The sequence below is a fragment of the Coturnix japonica genome, chromosome 24, assembly GCF_054131305.1.
Source record: "Coturnix japonica strain WE chromosome 24, WE-NBRP24, whole genome shotgun sequence".
Taxonomy (NCBI): Eukaryota; Metazoa; Chordata; class Aves; order Galliformes; family Phasianidae; genus Coturnix; species Coturnix japonica.
The window spans coordinates 3077676-3096196 of record NC_140686.1 but is presented as its reverse complement, the minus strand read 5'-3'; the positions used below and the strand labels follow the sequence as shown (position 1 = coordinate 3096196).

Here is an 18521-nt window from a genome sequence, read left to right as displayed (position 1 = left end):
TTTTATTATGTAACTTCTTTTTGCCATTTCTTGTTCGTACTTTGGTTTTTTGTGTTAGTGCCATACTTCTATATTTCCTGAAGGGAAGTGGAAGAATGGAAAATTGTTTGGCGAAAGTGCTTTTGTGTGTGTAATTTGCCTGCAGGTCCCCAAGCTAATAGCCGTCCCTTGACAGACTTCTGTTTTGCAGTTCTTAGAAGAAGCTATGGCCATCTGGTCATCTTGTTATTGCTGTTCATCACATGAATGCTATAACTTAGAGATGGCTTGGCCATACGTACAGGTTATGTTTTATCATTGTACAGGATAAAATGCTCAGGGAAGAAGTCACTGAAGTTACCGTGGGGCAGAAAGAGTGGGGATGGGATTCTCATAATTTCTTTGTAGAATCCTTTTTGTGTGCCCTGTCCTTCAGCCATAGCATTCTTTTAGTAGCTGCTCCCATAAGTAATATTGCTAAGAGCAGATCTGTCTGGATGAAAACAGTTATTTAACGTGTTGGTTCCAGGGTTTTGCCTTGATTGCTGATAGTAGTGAAAAGGTCCAGTTGACTCAGTTGAGTAAAACTGGGCCCTTTAAATTGGTTATGGGCAACCGTATAGGGAGATGCAGTTCACTTTTTCTTTGCAATGGTTGAAATTGTATTATCTGCTTCAGGTCCAGGCAGCCTCACAAGACAAGATAGAACAAATCAGAGAAAATCATCATGCCTCGCTGAGAGACCAGCTGAAGTGCAGAATAAAAGAGGTTGAATGTGAGTTGGACAAAATAAAAAATACCAAAGACAATATTTTTCAAAACGAATCTATGCTTGCGGAACTGGGAAAATACAAAGAGCTGCATCGTGAAGAAATGAAAATGAGAATAAGGCTAGCAAATAAGCTGGAAAGGTAAGTGCGTGCTTTTTTGGAGTGGTAACAAGACGTGAAGTAGCAGTAGCTTGCATGAAAAACCTTGTACTGTTTCCTCCTAAAATCCTTTTTCTGTGTCTTGTCAGCACTATGGATGTAAGCGTAACCCTCTAAAACCTTTCCCCTTTATTTTTGGAACCACCATCATTTCACTTCAGTGTTCTAGCAGTCACACCACTAGTTATGGCATCACTGGCCCATGTTTGAAGTTGATAGCATTTTAACACATGGCCTTTGGGCCCCTCTCATTTTGGACTTCTAATGCCTTCTCTTTTCAAAAGCTGAATAGTAGTCAAAGACCTGGAAGAAGTGACTCTGCAAAAATATTATCAAAGATAATTCTTTGTGTGTTTTTAAATATTTCAGAACAACCAAGAGACTTGCAGAAGCCAATTGTAAGCTCTTTGAGGAACGCCAAAGAAACAAATCTTTAATTGCGAGCAGCACTGTCAGTGGAGGTCCTCCTGCAAGTCCAGGAAAATATTCAGCTGAACTGGGAAATCTCAGAAACAATTCCGCACTAAACAGAAGCTCCAGCCAAGAGGAATGCTTCCTAGATGCTGCTGGGATTGCATTATTGGCAAGAAAAAAAGTTGAAGTGTACATGGATAAGGTAAGCATTGTGAAATACTCTTCAGTGATGAAGACTTTAGGTCATTAAGATTGTACAGAATTCCTAGAGTGCTCAGACACCAAAAATACTGACATCTAAATGATGAACTATCTAACTGTATATACACATAACTATGTACTTATGTAAGGTTTTTGTGTGTTTTGGTTTTTTTTTTCTTTTTTTTCAACTAGAGAAAATTTAATAAGCAGCTGCTGTGGCATTGGAAGTTCCCAGCTAAGCTATTTATTAAACTTTACTGTATAGAATGTGCATAAGTGTATGACATACTTGAAATGGATAACTTTGACATCTTTGCTCAGCCCATCAGACATCTCTGGTCAAGCCACGTTGTTTTTTTCCTTACTGATCTTCATTTTTAGTTTCTTTTAGTACATTAATATTAACAAAGACATCCTTTAAAACTAGGATGATATGAGTATGATTGCTTTGCTTCTTCCTATACAGTTTGCTGTGGGATGCATGCTGTGCCTAGTAAACATTTCTTTTTGTGCTTCCTGCTATGTATTATTACCTGAGAAAACAACAACCTACTCTTCAAGTCTTGACAGCTTTATAATATTTTGCAGCAATTTATACATGATTGCAACTTCTGCAATAGCTTTGAAGTACTTTGCCAGTTGTGCTGCTTAGTACTTGGCCTGTTCACCAGGCTACTTAAAAAGACAAGAGTTTACCTGACTCTGAGCCTTGTCTTTGCTTCAGTTATACCTCAGATTTTTCCAGTAATCTGTTTCCTTCTATTGGGAAAAAAAAAAAAGCAACAAAAAAAACCACCTCTGTATTGCCATTAAATTCAAACTAAGTGCTGCCTTCTTGGATGGAGGAGATTACAAGTTCTCCTGACAGTAAAGTTCATAATAACTGGAAACTAAGGAACTTAAATTGGAGTTTGCCTCGTGTAGTCATCTTGCACTTTTGTTTTTATGTAAAGCTCTCAGTGCACATTTGGTGTTTTTCAAAGTAAGGGAGGTTATCTGAAGTAGAGTGTGAGCATCTCCTGGGATGAGGAAGCTCGTGTAGATTTTGGCTTTGATTTTGCAAAAGCTTTGATAAAGCTTCAAGGATAAGAAGCTGAAAATACTTTACGCCGCCGTTATTCAAAATGCTGGTATCAATTACTTTGTCCATGCAACTGTTTGAAGAAACAAATTGCACTGATTACAAACAGGAGAAAGAAATGCAGCTCTGAAAAGTGGGTTCAGGAAATAATAGTGACTTCTGCTAGCTGCAACCAGCGTGAGTGCATGGATTCATGAAACCAGTTTTCCTACTGGTAGCATAAGAAAGGGAACACCTACTTCCCATTCCGTCTCTCAGTTTCTGTTTCCTTTCTGATTTTATTTCCTGTCTGCACTCCTGATTTTTAGCAGTCTTATAAATTTCCACTCTTTTGACTTCTGCCTGTTCCTCTTGTTCTTTTACTTGGCACCACCGAGAAATTTCTTGCTCTGTCTTCTTTATGCTGCATCCCACAGTCAGATAATTACACCTGTAGGTGAGACCACAAGCCTTCTGTTCTCCAGGCTTAACAGTCCTGATGCTCTCAGCCTCTCCACGTAAGCCACATGCTCCAAGCACTTAACTGTATTTGCTAATTACATGAGTCTGGAAGCTTTATGCTGTCTGTTTTGACAATTACTTCTATGCGTTAAAGACCTGATGGAAAATAACACAGGAGTCGCAAATATCTTCAAATGTAAATGATCGCATACGGTGTTTGGACTGTGGCCCTTTAAAAGGTCTAATTTCTCCTTATGAAAACTTTGCATTCAGAATAAATGACAGTAAATAAACATCTCCTGGGAGAGCGAGGGGCAAATGATCCTTTCTAGCGATCCAAGCTGGTTTCTGTTACTTAATAAAATGTGCAGTGTTATTTATATAATGCATGTGTTATTTATAATTCTAGGTACAGAAGGAATTGGAGGAAAAAATCAATAAGGAACTTCAGCAAGGTAATATGCTACTCTGATATCAGTGTTTTTAAGGAAGGTGATGACTGTTCGTAACTTCTATGTAATTATTTTCAAAAGTTGTCAAGATTTGTGCTGTTTGAAGCACAGTGTGGGGCTGTTTTTAACTCTAACTTAGAGAGTTTTAATGGAAAACTTCCTGCTAACCAATATACTCTTCAGAATGTTCTGCAGCTACTTTTGAGAAAAAGCATGGAGAGCAAACCATCTCCCCCGCACAGATACACTTGGCTTAAGTTCAAGTCACCTTTCATCCTCAGGCACAAACATCAAATGTAAAAAAAAAAAAAAAAAGCCCAGAAATAAGATTTTTATGGACTTCTGTCACTACTTCTCTTTCTGCATACATTCATTGCATTCAGCACTTCAAATATACCATATACATTTTCTGGTGTTCTTAATTTTTGCTCGCTCTTTTTCATTGCTTTTTTTTGTACCTGACATGTTGTCATACTTGTCTTTGGATAAAGAAGAATCAGTGGAAAAGATAGCCTTTCTTTAGGTAAAAATCATTCAGCAATATATAGGCAAACACAGCATGAACTGATTGCTTTTAATATGCAGTGTAAAGCCTGTTCTATAATAAAAGGCCAGGTCTTCAGAGAAGAATTCATACTGTTTCAGAATTAGCATTCTGCCAGAGTCACTGCTGCTGTTCCTAGAGTTATTTTGAAGCAGGGAGCCCTTGAGAATCCAGCTGTTGCTTCACAGCTCTTCCAATTTCCCTGAATAGACAGAAACCCATTGCCATGTGCCCATTTGCATATTCAAACATAATTACATGTGTAGTAGGAGCCGTAGTATTTGCTTGGTCTGGGGATCTTGTCTGGAAAAGGCTGATGGATGGAAGTACTGAAAATCCTTTTCTGCTTCCATCGAAGATGTGTTTCCATGAACGAAAGAGGGTTTAGCCAGGGAAAGTTAAGACATCCCTGGCAGTTAAAGTTAAGGCTAAAACTTTCATATATATATATGGGCATGTAATAACAGGATGCGGAGAAATGGCTGTAAACTTGAAAGTAGGTAGATTTAGACTAGATATTAGGAAGAAACTCTTTACTTCCTAATGTAAGGGTGGTGAGACTCTGGAACAGGTTGCTTAGAGATGATGTGCATAGCCCCCATCTTGCAGGCATTCAGAGCCAGTCCGGATGGGGCTCTGAGGAACCTGGTCTAGAGGGAGCTGTCCCTGCCTATAGAAGGGAGATTGGAACTGGGTGATCTTAAAAGGTCCCTTCCAGCCCAAACCATTCTGTGTTTCTAAAACCTGGAATTTCTTTAACTAGCTTTAAAAATTGTATTGGCTGATCATTGAATGTGAAAAAATGTTTCTTCCTTTATGCCTGTCCTTTTTGATTTGTGTTTTCCTTGGAAGTTTTTAAATATCTCTGTAGAGCGTAGCCTGATCAGTTATCAGTAATGTTTTTACAGTGACTGATTTGACTCAATCTACTGTAAAAGTAACATCGTCAATCTTGTTTCTTTTCTTTCCAGCCACCGCTGAGCTTGAAACTGCTAGAGCTTCTCTAATGAAATCTACTTATGGATCTTCAAAAAATCTCAATGTTGACCAGGATCCCCTTTGCAGAGCGGTACAGGAGTACCGGGATGTTTTAAACCAAAATTACCTGATCTAAATATATTTTTATTTAAAATGTAAAGGGAAAAGTACTGGAGATCATTTGTTTACATAGGAGGTCTGTGACTTCCCATCCTGCAGCTTAGTGTGGAAACATCTTTACTGCGGTTTGAATATAAATTTTAAATATATTAAATAGGTTGACACTCTGCACTTACCTGTTGGTCACTGAGGGGTAGTCAGTTTATTTTGCACTCAGGATAAGAACCATATCTATTTTTAATTACTGTCAGACTGAGTAAGGTTGGTTCTTGAACTTGACGGAACTGTCAAAATGTTTTTGACACATTATTTTGCTCCATGTTTTTTGTTAAAGGTTTTACCAGAAGCATTCCTTTGGTTCTATATAACCCTTCCACTGTTTGTGGTAGAGTCTCCAGTGTTATTTTAACGCATAGGAGATTTTGATTGGATTCCTGCCAGCTGTTTCCGTCCTGATGCTGTGAATATTTCTGCTGGTTAAGTGGAAGTTTTAGCAGTGATTAAGCTGGAGAAGAATGCACTTTACATTGCTGTCACTTTCACGCACCTAGGGTTTAAAAATACTGTGCGTGTGTAGCAGTGCCAAGAAAGCTTTAATGTGACCTTTTTGATATTTCTGACTTGATATCCTTGTTGGATTTTGCATTAGAATTTGACTCATCTTAAGACATTCACAGTTGGTAGATGAACACATGATGAACCTGAAGCGGTTCATAGTGGGAAGAAGGAAAATTAATGTTTCAACCTTCTGTCCAATTGGTACTGCACGTTTTTATATGAATGTATTTTATGACACTAATATGCTATATTTAATTCCAGATATTTATGTTCCAACTTGGTATTTAATAAACTTTCATATCTGGTACATCTTTGTTTTATTCTGTTGGCCTTCTTGACTTGCTTTCCACCTCATTCCTTGCCTCTATGACTTGCTACAGTCCTCCTCTGCTCACTTCCATCTCTCCTTCTGGTGCCTTCAGTCTGCCCTGAGATCAGACAAATGGCCAGCATGCATTTGTGTTCTTTTCCTCCTGGGTACTTGAAGCAGTGGGGCAAACAGCTACTATATGTCATAAGGTTTGTCATCATAGAAATTAAGGGGTATATGCTTGAAACAAGTGTGGAGGGTTGTGATTTTAATGGGTGTGCTGAACCACTTTCAGGTCTTCGGTGGTGATTCATTAACAGGAAGCCGAGGGTAAAGTCTCTGTTGTAAACCTGGCCATGCTTGGGAGGGGGATCTTTGGAGCCTTTTCTGCAGGTTGGCCATTCCTTTATGAGATAAATTCTGGTGGCCCTTTGTGCTCTCTCCAGCTGGTACAAGCCAGGAGCCAGGTGGAAGAATATCTCCAGCAGAATCCAGAAAGCAAAGCACTCATAGAGTACCTTGTGCTTCTCCATGTTGGTTAAAGCCAGTTCTCCCTCCTCATTTGTCAGAGGGAGTGCACTCTCCCAGGTCTGTCACTTCTGCCCAGTGCACCTGTAGGCTCCCTTCTGGTTATTTTTACATCCCTCGCCAAGTTCAGTTCCATCTGTGCCTCAGCCTTCCTGATCCCATGCATGTCCAGACGGCATCCCTGGCCCCTTCCCAGCTACCTGTCCCTGCTTCCACTGCATACAACAAGCATGCAGGGCAGGGCCAACCAAGGAGTCCTATTAAAACTAGTGCCACCAAAAACAGCTGACGAGCCTTGGTAATTGGGACTCCTTGCTGGGAGGCACTGAGGCCCGAATTTGCCACCAAAAATAACCTCTCCAGAGCAGTTTGCTGTTATCTGGGGGCACATGTCACAGATGTTAAGAAGACTCTACTGCCTCTGATAAAATAGAAGGCTACTACCCACTCAAGGTCTCATTCAAGTAGGGTCCCAGGAGGCTGCAAAAAGGAAATTACAGAACATTAAAAGGGACTTTGAATCCCTTGGGAAGATGTTGAAGGGATCAGGAACACAAGTAGTCTTCTCTGTACTGCTGACTGGGGGCTGAGAAATGAAGAGGGAGAATGGGCCAGGTAAATTACTGGCTCAGGTAATGGTGTCAGATCAAGGTTTTGGTTACTGTGATCTTGGGCAGGCCTTTGAGAGACCAGGTATGTGGACATCAGACAGAATGTGACAGAGCAGGTGGGGCAAAAGCATGCTGGGGAGCAAGCTGGTTGGATTGATTACCAGCACTTTAAACTAGATTCAGTGCAGGGAGTGGATAGTTCCTTGTAATAGAGAAGGGACAGGGAATGCTGTCATTTAAGGAAACTGCAGGGGAAATCCTCAATTTGTGAGGAGTCTTGTATTTTGATATCATATTTAGTAAAATAAGTTTTTCCTCCTTAGATTGCCGCTGTTTTTATCCCATTCCCCTTTTTCCCCCTCCTTTCTGGGCCCCGGGGAGGGGCCCACGGGGTGGCTTCCCCTGTCACGGGCATAGGTAAATCTAAGTAACCCATGACAGATTTTTTAAAGACTAGTCAAATGCAGCAGTGGGTGTGGAGAAAGAACAAAGAAATCTGTAACGGACTGTGATCAATTATTATAATTTCCATTGCCATCGGACTAGCAGCTGCGCCGAGCCTGGGACCGGACCGAGTTAGAGTTGGGCCACCGGAGCAGTGAGGCGGAGCGTGTGCAGCCCCTTGGGGTTCGGTGCCTGCGGATATGATATCGAAATACAAGATAACACAATATAATATAATTGAGGCTAACAAATCGAACAAACAGAGAGAGAGAGAGTCCCCGAAAACCGAGAGGCCTACTGTGAACTCTATGCGACACGGCTGGAACGCTTCCCACTCTCCGAGAAGTCCGAGAGAAGGAGGAGGGCACTCCAGCCTGGGAACGAGATTATACAGCGTCCTGGTCCCGTGACTTATCGTTACCCCTGTTGTTCTCTGGGATATGTAGTCTTCTTCTGTGGACTGCACATTCAATAGAAGTATCCATACTTTACATGATGTTATGATGTGGAATACTGATAGCAAAATTACAAAATTACAAAACCATGACACAATGATGACAAGGAGGTGTGGGGAACAACCACTACTGATGTTTCAGAGAACAAAAATCGTACAGGGACTGCCCTCCTCCTGCCCTCGTGTCCCCAGGAGAAACCAACACCGTTTATATAACAGTGCAAGTGGAGGAGTTCCTTGTGGAGTGACATTTCTTGGCACCCATTCAGGGCCAGCGTTACTGATGTCAGACTAACAGCAGCAACACATTGTTCAGCACAAGTCCCCGAGTTCCTGGAATGTGCTGCAAGGTCCAGGAAGGAAGATATTACTGCCTGGATAAGGTCAGGATCACAGTGCAGGCAAGTGGCTCTTGGCAGGAGTCTGACTGCTATTGTTTTCACCTTTGATTTCTACCTTCATCAGCAGAGCTTTTATTTTCTTCAGGGAAGATTCTACTACTGGAAGAAATGTCACAGTTTCTGTAATTGCTGTAAAAATTACTGTAAATAAATAAATAAATAAATAAATAAATAAATCCTTAAAAGAGTATTAGAGGCAAGTGTGGGATTTTCAAGGCAAACACCTGACTCATTACCTTCTGCCACATGTAGTTAAACTAAACCTGGTACAAGTTTCCCCTCATTGACTGGACAGCAATTGAGACTGAAGAACCCTCTTCCACTCAAAGAAAACTCATGGACTTTCATGGTTCTAATCACTAAGCAGAACACACAGCTGGAAGGTAGGAATGAAAATACAATTACTAAAAATTAGCCAAGTTGCATACAGTGCTGCCAGACATGAAGGCAGAGCTGCTATGTCTGGCTCCATGGCTCACACTTCCTTTGGTTGTCACTGTCACTCCCTAAACCCACAGCCTGAAGGATGCGAAAGAGGCAGATGTGTTCACAAATACTATAGACCAAATAAACCTAGCAAGCATAAACCATGTAGTTACAGTGGCATTACTCCCATTTGGAGTTTGAGTCTCTTCTGAGAGGCTTTCATTGTGTTGAGAAGTGCCTTCAAGGTCATTCAGTTCCTAAAGGAACATGACAAAATACCAAGCCATGAACTATCAGCCATGGAATCAACTAAATCACCTCTCAGCAAGGCATTGAGAACACCAGCCAGGTATTTAGGATCATTTTACCTGCAGAGTAAAATTCTCAGTGGAGCACAGCTTCACCCATCGGAAGCTAATAGGTGGAAAAGCATCTATTCACACATACAGAACTGGTATGTTTGTTGGGAAGGTAGTATACTGATGGAATCGTACTAGATACATCACACTACCTGATGAGTCTCCAGATCTAGCTCAGCATGTTTGATACTCACCAAGTCCAAGGCCTAAGGATAACAGGCTGTAGCTGATAGCAAGGGATGAGCTGGACAGAAAGCCTCCCTTATCAGACTAAGTCCTCAAAACAGAATCACATTCCTTCAACCTATGGGTTGACCAACTAATGTTTGAAGAATTTTGCAGACGTGTGGACACGGAGGCTCTGCACACGGATTGCAATTAAGGAACTTGCTCTTTGACTACAAAGGTGGCTTTTGTTTTGCTTCAAGCACACCAAATGAATTCAACACATCTTTTTATAAGCCAGCTCAGTCCTTTCACTGGAGACATCCTTTTCCAGTGTTAGCCAAGATTTGTCCCTTAACTCCAAGATGTCTTTTAAATAAACAAAAGGAGGAAGCGACCAACATCAGGCAACACAGGAAACGTAGTGGATTATGACGATTACCTCCAATTCAGTGTTACTTCCTTTTGTCCTCAACATCATCTTTCTCTTCCCTGCTCATTTTTGTAAAATCAGTTTGCTAATTTGCAAGGACACATTGAATTTTACTCAGTTTCTTGTTATTTATCATACTCTTGATTTTGGCTCTTGGCAGGAAAAGCCGCTTTTCAAGAACACTGTGAACTGACACCTTATATGTATTTCAGTAGGACTCTCCATGTACTGAGGAACCATCTGTCAGTCTTAAGACCAGCAGTCCGTACTGAGAGTACCTTCAAGCCTGAGAATTGTTCTTCTTTGTTGAGTACTTTTTTCTTTCCTTCAGTGAGAGAAAGGACTTCTTTTGCAGAAATTACCACTTATCTCCTAGGAAACACTTTCTTTTCTACCTCCGTACAGAGTGGGAAACCACAGGAATCTTAGCAGCCAGCCAAATGGCACACAGCAACTGGCACAGCCCTGTCCAAAACAATAACGGCTTGTGGTTCCCTTTTTCCTCTCCCAGACTTCTTCCAACATCTGAGAATGAAACTTCTCTCAAAATTAAGCTCTAATTAAGACCTAACAATCCACTGTAGAGTGTAACTTTATTAGGCTATGATTTCACCTTTGTAGTTTTTAGAAGGGTAGTGGGCCTTCTGTTTGATTTAAAGAACCCCTTTGTTACCAGTTCTTCTCTCTCCGATTTCTTCACCAGTGTAACCAGCACAGCCTTTGGTCAAATCCAGACCAAAACCAATGGCATCAAAACTGAAATATTTATTAGGCTATGATTTCACCTTTGTAGTTTTTAGAAGGGTAGTGGGCCTTCTGTTTGATTTAAAGAACCCCTTTGTTACCAGTTCTTCTCTCTCCGATTTCTTCACCAGTGTAACCAGCACAGCCTTTGGTCAAATCCAGACCAAAACCAATGGCATCAAAACTGAAATAAAATCTGCTGTTGAAACAGAAAATTTGAATGCAATCCAAAAGTAAAAAATAATCTTAACTTTGCTGATGTCTACATGTGTAGGTAACCAAACTTCACAGCTGACAGTTTAAGCTGTCACACAGAACTTTGCTTCTGAGTAGTCTCCCTCCTGGCAGCACTGAATTGCAGTCTGAAATTCTAACCAGACCCGTGAGCAGACCATCCTTTGCCTACCTTGTTGAAGAAGAGTCAGTTCAACAATGCACAGCCTATCAACCTAATAGGGCTTTGTGCTGCCAGTTTTTGTCAGCAGTCTTTTCTGAAAGAGTCTGAAATCACCTTTCTCAGCTTCTCCAAGAATGCTCTAGCACCTACATCTTTGTCAGCCTGTGAATAGAGATGCATTACCTTCTTTGAACTCTATACCAGAGCCCCCTGTCCTGATATTGCTTGAGTTTCCCATTATTCATAGTGAAATTACACAGCATGAAATGTCTAAAGTAAATCCAACAAAAACATACTTAGTAAAATGTAGAAACTTTAATTTACAAGCGAAACTACAACATATTCATAATAAAAAAAAAAAACAACTGGTGACTAGACAAGTTACGTACAATTTGTAAAAACTGTTGAACATTGTTAAATAGGTCTGTACAACCAAAGATTTACAAAGTCCTTGTGCATTCTCTTCTTTTCAATGCACAACTGAACTTAAGGGTTCTGCTCGAATATTCCCTAAGTCAAGAGCTGAATCTGTCTCTTCATCGATCTCACCAATGACAGCACTGTAATAAAAAACAAGTTACCAATTGTTAAAATCCTCTGATGCAAACCTAGAAAGTGAAGACTTAGTTTTGTTTTTATTGCTTAAATTTAACTGTAGAGCTCTATCACTTAAATGCCAAATTCTCGTGGTATTCTCCCACCTCATTGTACCATTTCATCAATCAGCTGACTCTACAGCTGTGCCTTTTCCACACTGAGAAGCCTTTGTCTATTCAGGTTTTCCTTGACATATAACATTTCATACCTCTCGTTATTCTAACTTCTGCTCATTGTGAATTTTCCTACTGCAACCCTCTGAAATTCAAGGCATACCAGGTATTTACGCAATGACACAATGATGCCTGCTGTTCTATTGTTCTTCCTAGTAATCCCTAGTATTTCTCCTTCCTGATGCATCAGTATTTACGAAGAACTAGACAGAAACAGGACAGGACTGAGTTCAAAAGTAAGACATCTCCACAAGGGTAGCAAGATTCCCATGATGATGAGCAGATCAGAATGCCAAGCGGCTTTCTCAGTTAACAGTGGATTACCCCACCCATGTCCCCCCATAGACCCCATACCCCCCCATACCAACCCATGACCACCCCCAACTCCCCCGCATTACCCCTCCCGTCCCCCTATCCCCCCCATCCCCTCCCCATGACTCCCATCCCCCCATAACCCACCCATTAACCCTCATACCCCCATGTCACCCCCCATAACCCACGCATCTCCCCCCATGTCCCAGCCGTGTCCCCCATCGACCCTATAACCCCCCGATAACCCCCCCATAACCCACCCATGTCCCGCCATCACCCCCATAACCCCCCCATCCCCCCCCATAACCCACCCATGACCCCCATGGACCCTATAACAGCCCCATCCCCCCCCATAAGCCACCCATGTCCCCCCATCCCACCCATAACCCCCATCTCCCCCCCATATCCCACTAATGACCCCCCATCGTCCCCCATAAACCCCCTATAATCCCCAATAACCCCCTCATCCCCCCCATAAACCCCCAATGACTCCCTATAACCCCCCATTCCCCCCAATAACCCCCCTAGTAACCCCCCATCCCCCCCATAAACCCTCTATAACCCCCTATGACCCCCCATCCGCCCCATAACCCCCACATCCCCCCAATAACCCCCTATAACCCCTATAACCCCCCCATCCCCCTCCATGACCCCCCATCCCCCCATAACACCCCCATAACCCCCTATAACCCCCCTTCCCCCCACACCCCCAATAACCCCCTTTAACCCCCCATCCCCCCTATCCCCCCCAATAACCCTCTATAACCCCCCCATTCCCCCCCACACCCCCCAATAACCTCCTATAGCCCCCCCATAAACCCCCTATAACCCCCCCATAACCCTCCATACCCCACAATAACCCCCATAACCCCCCATCTCCCACCATAAACCCCCTATAACCCCCCATTCCCCCCATAAACCCCCTATAACCCCCCATAAACCTCCATACCCCACAATAACCCCCATAACCCCCCATCTCCCACCATAAACCCCCTATAACCCCCCCATCCCCCCCATAAACCCCCTATAAGCCCCCATCCCACCCATAACCCCCCCATAACCCCCTATAACGCCCCATCCCACCCCTTTCCCCCCAATAGCCCCCTAATAACCCCCCATCCCCCCCATAAGCCCCCTATAACCCCCTATAACCCCCCATAACCCCCACATCCCCCCCAATAACCCCCAATAACCCCCCATCCCCCCCAAATAACCCCCCATGTCCCTATCACGGGTTACTTAGATTTACCTATGCCCATGACAGGGGAAGCCAACCCGTGGGCCCCCACCCTGGGGCCCGGAAAGGAGGGGGAAAAAGGGAGTGGGATAAAACAGCGACAATCTAAGGAGGAAAAACTTATTTTACTAAATATCGAAATACAAGATAACACAATATAATATAATTGAGGCTAACAAATCGAACGAAACAGAGAGAGAGAGTCCCCGAAAACCGAGAGGCCTACTGTGAACTCTAGGCGACACGGCTGGAACGCTTCCCACTCCCCAAGAAGTTCAAGAGAAGAAGAAGGGCACTCCAGCCTGGGAACGAGATTATATAGAGTCCTGGTCCCGTGACTTATTATTACCCCTGTTGTTCTCTGGGATATGTAGTCTTCTTCTGTGGACTGCACATTCAATAGAAGTATCCATACTTGACATGATGTTATGATGTGGAATACTGATAGCAAAATTACAAAATTACAAAACCATGACATTCCACCCCTTATTCTACATTATTACATCATGGTAAATATATATATACATATATATACACGTATGTAAAATTATGATAGCTAAACAGTAGAATTGCATGTAACATAACTAAATGTACAACTATAATAACTAAAATACACTACACATGCAAACATATATATATAAATACATAAAATTATTGACTGCACTCCCCCAGCATCAAATTCCCTTGTGGCACACATTGAACATCCCCATCCTTCTGCATTACCCACCAAGTGCACCCAGGTCCCTGGGCAAAGACAGTTCCACGGATAGGTTTGCCCCTTCCAGAAGCTGGAAGGACCCAAACAGCTTTTCCCAACATGTTCTTTACATGTATAACAGGGACCTTATCTCCTTCTACAGTGTGTAGGGGGCTAGATTGACTAGGACCATCACGATTGACAGATCCTCTAGTATTCACCAACCAAGTGGCTTCTGCCAGATTCTTCTCCCAGTGCTTAAATGTTCCACCACCCATTGCTTTCAACATAGTTTTCAACAACCCATTATATCGTTCAATTTTACCAGAAGCTGGTGCATGGTAGGGAATATGATAAATCCACTCAATGCCATGATCTTTGGCCCAAGTATTTATAAGGGAATTTTTGAAATGTGTCCCATTATCAGATTCAATTCTTTCTGGGGTACCATGTCGCCACAGGACTTGTTTCTCAAGACCTAATATGGTGTTTCGAGCAGTAGCATGGGGTACTGCGTATGTTTCAAGCCACCCAGTGGTTGCCTCTACCATGGTGAGTACATAACACCACTGTGAGATCGTGGCAAGGTGATATAATCAACCTGCCACGCCTCCCCATATTTATACTTTTGCCATCGCCCTTCCTCCCAGAGAGGTTTCATCCTTCTGGCTTGTTTAATTATGGCACATGTTTCACAATCATGAATAATCTGCGCAATAGCGTCCATGGTTAAGTCCACCCCTCGGTCTCTGGCCCACTTATATGTTGCGTCTCTTCCTTGATGGCCTGAGGTCTCATGAGCCCATCGAGCTAGAAATAATTCACCCTTATTCTGCCAGTCCAAGTCGATTTGAGCCACCTCAATTCTAGCAGCTTTATCTACCTGATGGTTGTTTTGTTGTTCTTCAGTAGCCCGACTTTTGGGCACATGTGCATCCACATGACGCACCTTTACAACCATATTCTTTGTTCGGGAAGCAATGTCCTTCCATAGTTCAGCGGCCCAAACAGATTTTCCCCTCCGTTGCCAGTTATTTTGTTCCCACCGCTGTAACCACCCCCATAAGGCATTTACCACCATCCATGAGTCAGTGTAAAGATACAGCATTGGCCACCTCTCCCGTTCCGCAACATCTAAGGCCAGCTGGACAGCTTTTACCTCTGCAAACTGACTTGATTCTCCCTTACCTTCAGTGGCCTCTGCAACCTGTCGTGTGGGGCTCCACACAGCAGCTTTCCATTTGCGATGCTTCCCTACAATGCGACATGATCCGTCTGTGAATAGGGCATATTTCTTTTCATTTTCTGGTAATTCGTTGTATGGTGGGGCCTCTTTAGCACGTGATACCTCTTCTGCTGGTGATGTTCCAAACTTTTTATCTTCAGGCCACTCCATGATTACCTCTAGGATTCCTGGACGATTGAGGTTTCCCATTCGTGCTCGCTGTGTAATCAGCGTAATCCACTTGCTCCAGGTGACATCAGTAGCATGAGTGGAGGGAACCTGTCCTTTGAACATCCAGTTCAGCACTGGCAGTCGAGGTGCCAAAAGGAGCTGTGTTTCAGTCCCAACTACTTCGGAAGCAGCCCGAACCCCCTCATACGCGGCTAAGATCTCCTTCTCAGTTGGAGTGTAGCACTCTTCAGACCCCTTATATGATCGATTCCAGAATCCCAGGGGTCAGCCTCGGGTCTCTCCTGAGGCTCTTTGCCACAAACTCCAAGTGGGGCCTTTCTCTCCAGCAGCAGTATAGAGGATGTTCTTTACATCCTGTCCAGTCCGTACTGGCCCCAGGGCTACAGCACGGGCTATCTCTTGTTTAATCTGTTCAAAAGCCTGCTGCTGCTCAGGGCCCCATGCAAAATCGTTCTTCTTCCGCATCACCTGATAAAGGGGGCTTACAATGAGGCTGTAGTTTGGAATGTGCATCCTCCAAAAGCCTACTGCACCCAGGAAAGATTGTGTCTCTTTCTTGCTAGTTGGTGGAGACATGGCAGTGATTTTGTCGATCACATCTGTTGGGATGTGACGACGTCCATCCTGCCACTTTATACCTAAGAACTGAATTTCCTGGGCAGGTCCTTTTACTTTGCTTCACTTAATAGCAAAGCCGGCTTGTAGAAGAATTTGGATGATCTGCTCTCCTTTTGTGAAAACCTCTTCTGCTGTATCACCCCACACAACAATGTCATCAATGTACTGCAGGTGTTCAGGAGCACCACCCTGTTCCAGTACAGTTTGGACCAACCCATGGCAAATGGTTGGGCTGTGTTTCCACCCCTGGGGCAAACGGTTCCAAGTATACTGAATGCCCCTCCAGGTGAAGGCAAACTGTGGCTTACATTCTGCAGCCAAAGGAATAGAGAAGAAGGCATTGGCAATGTCAATGGTGGCATACCATTTGGCTGCTTTTGACTCCAGCTCGTACTGGAGTTCCAACATGTCCGGCACAGCAGCGCTCAATGGGGGTGTGACCTCATTCAGGCCACGGTAGTCTACTGTCAGCCTCCATTCTCCACTGGCTTTACGCACTGGCCATATGGGACTGTTAAAAGGTGAGTGAGTTTTACTGATCACTCCCTGATTCTCCAACTGGCGAATCAAATCATGAATGGGGAGCAAGGAATCCCTGTTGCTGCGATACTGCCGTCTGTGCACTGTCTTTGTAGCAATCGGTACCTGCTGCTCTTTTACTCATAGCAGCCCCACAATAGACGGGTCCTCTGACAGGCCAGGCAAAACAGACAGCTGCTTAATGTTGTCCATATCTACAGCAGCTATCCCAAAGGCCCATCGATACCCCTTAGGATCCTTGAAATGCCCCCTTCTGAGGTAATCAATACCCAGTATACATGGAGCCCCTGGGCCAGTCACAATAGGATGTTTTTGCCAGTCTTTGCCAGCGAGGCTTATTTCAGCCTCCAGCACAGTCAATTCTTGAGAGCCCCCAGTCACTCCAGAAATATGGATTGATTCTGTCCCTTCATGACTGGAGGGCATTAGGGTGCACTGTGCACCGGTATCCACCAGCGCCTTATATTCCTGTGGTTCTGATGTGCCAGGCCATCGAATCCACACAGTCCAATAAACTCTATTATCCCTTTCCCTCCCCTGACTGAGGGCAGGGCCCCTCTATTGGTTACCTGTGATGACTGGAGCAACTCCACTGGTGGTTGGTATGTCTAGTAGTTCTTTCACCCGTGCTCGTAGTGCAGAAGTAGGCTGATCATGCCACTTCCTCATGTCTTCTCCACGGTCACGTAGGTAGCGCCACATGGAAACACGCGGTGCAATCGTACTGTTGTCCTTTGCTCGAGCTGGGAAGCGTGTGCGTTTAACAGCTGAGACTTTTGGTGATGCAGGTGAGGAGTAGGACTGGAATACTTTGATCAGATCCTTCATTAGACCTGGTGGCCCGTACGAGGATTGACCTTCATCAGTTGTTTCTGATACTATTACGGGATCATTACGATTAGTTGATGGAAACAATTTCTTGCACATTTCATCCACTCGGTCTTCTAGCCGTGAGATGGCAGAAACTGCGGCATGCAGTTGAGGGAGCTGCTGATCGGTGGTTTGAAGCATTATAATCAGCTCAACAACTCGGGGCCATCTGTCCTCGAACCCTTTAGAACCTGTTACCAATGACTGTGCAATTCTCTCTGGTGCTGTACTTGTGATTTTCTGCCACATGTCAGGATCGGCCCTCACTCTCTCAGGGTCAAGTTCGCTTGGATCAGGGCTGTACAACATTTTCGCCATGGCCAATTCCCTCAGGCGCTGAATACCTTTTTGGACTGTATTCCAACTATCAAATTTAGGCTTCCAAGCATCCTTATAGGAGTACCTTTCTCTCACGGCTTCTAACAGCCGCAACCAGAGAGTGGCAGCTCCATCCGAACATCTGCTAATCCCTCTGTCGATACCTGCATCTTGGGCAATGCTTCCTAGTTGGCGAGCTTCATTACCATCTAGAGACAAGCTGTTGGCCCCGTTGTCCCAGCAGCGAAGCAACCAAGCAAGGATACCTTCATCTTGACGCCATGTGAACTCCTTTCTTGAGCCTTGGATTTCAGTCAGCTTCAGAGGCTGACAATAGGTGATTTCCTCCTCATCATCAGTCTCTTCTTCATGCCTCTTGGTTTTTGCCTTTGCTTTTTTCGGTACTGCTCCATGCCCAGCACCTGGTTCTTCTGCTGCCCCCCCCTGTGCTTCTCCTAGACACATGGACACCCGTTTCCAATTCTTGCCTTCCACAGGGGCAACTGATATTGCTACTGATGCCTCCTGTGACTGATCAGAATTAACTTGGGCTTGAATCTCAGATCGGAAACTCTCTCTCTCCAGAATAGTATGATACAAAGCACGGTATGCATAAGCCAAACCCCACATAAGGTTTACCTCCTTAGATCTCTGACCCAAATACTCACTTAATTTCTTAGGGTCCCTTAGGTGTTCAAGAGTGAAATCCCATGACACTGAGGGTCCCCATGCTTCTAAGACTTTTCCTAAACCTTTCCATATTCCCTGCCAGT

General features: G+C 43.8%; 1 pseudogene across 1 annotated transcript in view; it reads left to right on the top strand.

Moving 5' to 3' along the window:
• The window catches only part of LOC146757029 (uncharacterized), a 46590-nt pseudogene extending 41316 nt beyond the window's left edge, over positions 1-5274 (top strand). The window contains exons 29-32 of the transcript XR_014936942.1: positions 658-890; positions 1278-1524; positions 3455-3500; positions 5013-5274. The product of XR_014936942.1 is annotated as an uncharacterized LOC146757029 (transcript). The remainder of the gene's footprint in view (positions 1-657; positions 891-1277; positions 1525-3454; positions 3501-5012) is intronic.
• Positions 5275-18521: the final 13247 nt, after the last annotated feature.